Below are 5,564 nucleotides of genomic sequence, written 5' to 3'. Positions count from 1 at the left end.
TGCCCGGCTAATTTTTGGTTGCAGCTGTCATTGTTGTTTGGCGGGCCCAGGCTGGATTCAAACCCACCACCTTGGGTGTATGTGGCTGGCGCCTTAGCCACTTGAGCCACAGGCGCCGAGCCTTTGCTCTTACTCTTTACATTAATACAAAGAATACACATTTACTGTAGAAAAATATTAAAATACACACAAGCAAACTTCAGAAAATGAAAATCACCCCAGTTATGGAAATATGCACTGCCCACATGTGGTGTTTGTAATGTTTACTGGGTGATTAGTCTGTGCTGTCCACACTGCTAAGCGGCTGGTGTGAATCTGTATTGTCCCTTTTTTATAAACGGTGCTCCCCTGGCTTCCTAAGTTTGATGAATTGCCCAAAGTCTCCTGGCTACAGGGTGGCTACAGCATACCCAGGGACTCAGGACTCCAGCTTCCAAGCACCCCCTCACTCCACACCCCTCACCTTTTCCCACATATCTGCCTAGAGGTTTTTTTTCTCTTCCAACACAGGATTTTGTAATCTGCTTTTTTTCATTGAGAGATAAATCGTAACCATCTCCTGGTGCTGTTAAATATTCTTCTTCATGGAATTTTGTTTTGTGAATTTACCATACTTAATTTAATTGGCAAATATGTGGGTTATTTTAGATCTTTTAGCATCATAAACAAAGCCATGCTGAACATTTCTGTGGCTTGGTAACCCTTGAGCACGTCTGCAGTTATTTCTTTCTATTTTTCTGTTTTCTTTAATGGCTCTCAGTGAGCCATTCTATCAATGGGCAGGAGGTTGGGGTGACCTTGAGTGGGGGAAGGAGCACTCGAGGTGTGCGCACCCAGTCTTGGCTGGGCCCAGCTCAGCTTAAGGGTGATATCCTAGGCTAGGTAGAAAGCAGCAGTACAGCTTGTTCTTAAATGGTCTCTCAGCTGAGCTCAGAACCATTGAATAGCTGCAAGTTAGAAATGACCCCCCTCTGCAATGACGCCCACGGGGACATATGGGTGCAGCCACCACAGCTTTGCAGACAGTTGAGTTAGAACAGGAACAAGAGTAAACCAGTCTGAAAGAGTGGTGTCTTTGTCTGCAGCAGAATGAGGAAGATGTAGTTCCGTCCTCTGTAGAGATGGATTCTGAATTTGGGGCAACTCCCAGAGGTGCCAGGGCTCTGCTCCTAGAAGCAGTCCTGGAGACGTTCCCCGGGGTAGATAACAGTGGGGCCTAAGCTAGTCATTCTGTTGCACGTGGTGCTTGGCTGTGTCTTGGAAGACTAGTGCACAGGAGAGGGTTCCAGGCAGGTGAAAGATGAGCCCAGCCTGGTGGTGACAGACTGAGGGCGAAGGCTGCTTAGGACCTGACTGCCTCAGCCTGCAAAGCAGAGATTAGGGACAGGGGTGGTGTGGGCATGGCTGGGGGTGATGAGAGTCTGCACTTCACCCTATGGGGACAGGACAATATCGTGATGAGGTTTGGGCCTCCCCTGACCTTTCCTCCCTCCCTCCCCCTGAGTTCTCAAACATCCCAGAGCCCTTCCCCTGTGTCAGGCTGTGCTGGTGTTGGGTGAGGCAGGGAGGAGTATGTGGTCCTGGGCTCTGGAACCAGAGCCTTTGGAAGTTCTGTGGATGGGAAGGAGGCTGAGCAGAGTGCCCTGGAGGCCTGCAGAGATGAGGCTGCCCTGTGCCGGCCATCCCTCATAGGAGGTGGTGTGGGGGTGAGCTGGGCTCTGGAGCTGTGTATGTGGCTACACACCCCAGCTCTGCCTCTCCTCTGCTGTGTCATAGTGTTGCTATATGTCGTGGGAACAATGGTAAAAGAAAGAGGATTAAATGAGATAAGGTGCACAGTGCCCGGGGTGCAGCACCCCCAAGGAGCTCAGTGCACATTGTTGTTACTGTCTGCAGCACTGTCGGCAGGGCCGCCCTGGAGCTGAGACCTGCTCCTCCTGCTCTCTTTGTGAGGCCCCTTTAAAATATGGAAGGAGTTGCACAGGCCCTGGCCGGGAGGTGAAGAAACCAGAGAGTAGACTGTAGCCTCCCTCTTTGCAAATGCCTCCCCCAACCTCTTTGGAGGCCAGGTCCCTTGCTCCAAGCTGGGTCCTCTCCACTCTCCCAGGAAGTAGAGATTGTGATTCCCCTGACATACTATGTGTGAGGTCCACGCTATGCAGTGAGCATCCTCCCCCTGCTTCCTCGCAGCCCCTCATCAGGGGCTCTAGTACTGCCCTTTTGCCTGGAGGGTGGGGCCAAAGCTCAGAGGTTTGGGGGTTGCACAGGCTCAGACAGTGGGCGGCAGGGCCAGTCTTCCTAGCCCTGTCTGGTCACAGTCTCTGGCTCATGACTGCTGTGCTGTGCTGTTCCACCCCCACCCCCTGCCTGGGGTCCCCTCGAATTCCTCCCTCCCTGAGGTTGCCCCACCTGGCCTGCCCTGGCCCTGTGTGGAGGTGAGCCCTGCAGTGCTCTCACAAGGCACCATTCATCCAGGCAGGCTGCTGATTAAAACCATGTGTGGTGTGGCCGGCCAAGGTGGCGGCAGCTCCGGAAGCCAGGCCTGGCCCGGGACCTGAGGGCCCTGAGAGGGCTGGGGGAGGAGTCTGGCTGACCCTCAGGCCTGTCAGGTTGGGGGTGCTCTAGGGCAGGACTGACCTCCCCCTACCATGTACACACACCAAGGGGACTCTCAGCTGAGACCTTGGCTCCTGGGCCCAAGCTGGGGAAGGCAGAGAGGGCCCCTCCAGGTGAGGGTGTTGAACCAGGTTTGGAATGCCTCAGGACCTTACAAAGCCCTTTCCAAAGCTGCCTGGGAAGGGCAGGCCCTGTCAACAGGGTTTGGTTACTAAGAATGTGTGTGTGTGTGTGTGTGTGTGTGTGCCTGTTTGCATGCACGTAGGCACATGTGTGCTGAAATCTATGAGCCCTTGGACTCATGATCACTAAAGGGGTTCCAAAGGAAAATTTGGTGCAGTGGTTAAGGCCATGGGTTCTTAACTTGGATCTGACTTCCACTTCTGCTTCCTGGGCTGTGTGACCAGAGACAAGCTGCCTAGCCTCTCTGAGCACCCCTTCTCATTTACCAAATGGCAGAGGCCCAGTCAGAGAAGCTGGGCAAAGGTAGAGCCACATTGACTGGGATGGGCTTTTATTTTATTATATTATTTTTATAGCAGCTTCACTCGACCCAGACTGATCTCAGATGCCTGACCTCAGGAGATCCTCCTGCCTCGACCTCCCAAAGTCCTGAGATTATAGGCGTGAGCCTCTGTGCCAAGCCAGCAGTGGGCTTTTATTTATTTATTTTTATTTTTTATTTTTTTGAGACAGAATCTCACTATGTTGCCCTCAGTAGAGTACCATGAAGTCACAGCTCACAGCAACCTCAAACTCTTGGATTTAAGAGATTCGCTTGCCTTAGCCTCCCAAGTAGCTGGGACTACAAGTGCCTGCCCTAACACCTGGCTATTTTTTGTTGTTGTTGCAATTGTCATTGTTGTTTAGCTGGCCTGGGCTGGGTTCAAACCCATTACCCTTGGTGTATGTGGCTGGCACCGTAACCACTGTGCTATGGGTACCAAGCCCAGCAGTGGGCTTTTAGATGCTTCTGGCTGGTCTTTCTGGCCCCCAGCCCCAGGGCCCCTAAGTTCTTTTGGCCCTGAGTCCTGACTTCTGAGTTGTGGCCTGTCAGGGAGGTGGGAGGGTGCTAAGCATGGGGTGTCTGGGTTTTCTCTGAGGCCTGAAGATGCCAGGTAGTGGGGGGGTAAGCAAGGGAGTGTTGGACCCCAGCCCAGCATGAGGTGCAGCTGCATTAGCTACCCCCACCCAGGCCAAGAACAGAGTGGGGCATTGTTCATAGGGCCACCTCCTCTGGCACTGAGGCCTACAGGAAAGGGTGGGCAGGTGGGCCAGGCCATGGCCAGCAGTGACCACAGGCTTAGTTTAGCCAGGACCCTTTTGGGAGCCTGGTCTCCCATAAGGCATCCTGGTTTCCCAAGGAATGCATGTTCTACTGAGCAACTCAGGCCCTCTCTAGCCTGAGGCTGGGGAGAGAGATGGTTTGAAGGCATTTGGTCCTGACTAGGCAGCTTTCATGGGATGTCCTCAGTACTTTCTCCCAAGAGTGGGACTAGCCCCCAAATAGGAGCTCCCTAGAGCTAGGGGTCCCCGGACTCTACATTACACACCAAGCCAGGTTTCCCAACATCGAATCTGAAAGAGCCCTGCCCCTCCCTACACACGGTGACAGTGAGGCCAGGGGGAAGGGGGTGCCATGTCATGCAGAGGCCATGAGCAGGAGTTTCCCTTCATGCTGGGCTGCTATGGTGGTGGGAGAGAGCAGAAGGCTGTTGTGACAGGTATCCCAGAGTTGGTATAGAATAGCCTCCAATTCCCCTCTGTGTGACCGGGGTGGCCAACTCCTCTCTCTGAGCCTCTGTGTCCTCCTAAAATAGAGAAGAGAATCTCACTGCAGGAGACTCTCTGAGCATTGAAAAGATGAGTTAGTGATGCAGAGCTTCAGATGAAGCCTGGTTTAAACCCCAACTTTTCCCCTTGCCAGTTTTATGACCTTGGGCAAGTCACATTCTTGTAGGGGAAAAGAACTAAAAAAATTTTTTTTCTGCATGGTATCATTGGGAAAACAAATCGGCCGATATATAGTCATGGGCTTGCTATCATTTTTTTTTTTAATTTTAATTTTTAGAGATGGGATCTTGCAATGTTGGCCAGGCTGGTCTTCCACTCTTGAGTTCAAGCAGTCCTCCTGCTTCAGCCTCCTAAGTAGCTGGGACTACAAGCTTGTCATCACTTCTAGCACATGTTGTGGTAGTTTTATGTGGCAACTTGGCTAGACTACAGCACCCAGATATTCAGTCAGATGCTGATCTAGGTGTTTCTGTGAAGGTATCTTGTAGATGTGGTTAAAGTCCATAATCAGTTGACTAAATAAGAGAGATTACCCCAAATAATCCTGGGATTAATCTTGGACTGATTTAATCAGTTTAACAGCAGAGCTGACGTTTTCCTCAGAAAAGGATATTGCACGTATAGACATCAGGGTCAGCTGTGCTGTGCTCTAGAGTTCCAACCTGCCCTTCGTGAGGGTTTGATCTGCTATAACAGTCGGGGTTCTTCAGGGAAACAGAACCAAGAGGAGGGTGTGTGTGTGTATGTCTCTTTTTATAAATATAAAAAGATTTGTTATAAGAAACTGACTTTTGAGATTATAGAGGCTGACCAGTCTTAAAATCTGCAGTTTGTAAGCTGGAGGCCGAAGAGAGCTGATGGTGTAATTCCAGTTTGAGTCAAGAGGTCTGAGAAGCAGGAGAGCTGATGTTTCAATTCAAATCCAAAGACATGAAAAAGCTGATGCCCCGCTTTCAAGGCAGTCAGGCAAAAAGGACTTACTCGAGGGAGGGTCAGCCTTTTTATTCTCTTCAGGCTTTCAACTGATTGGGTAAGGCCACATTGGGGACTCAGTCCAGTGACTCAAATATTAATCTCATCCCAAAACATCCTCGTGGAAACATCCAGAATAACGTTTGCCCACTGGGCACCCCACGGCCCATTCAGGTTGACAC

This window comes from Otolemur garnettii, unplaced genomic scaffold (assembly GCF_000181295.1).
Source record: "Otolemur garnettii isolate 467f Iridium unplaced genomic scaffold, OtoGar3 scaffold00003, whole genome shotgun sequence".
In the NCBI taxonomy this organism is placed as follows: Eukaryota; Metazoa; Chordata; class Mammalia; order Primates; family Galagidae; genus Otolemur; species Otolemur garnettii.
Note: the sequence above shows the minus strand (reverse complement) of the source record.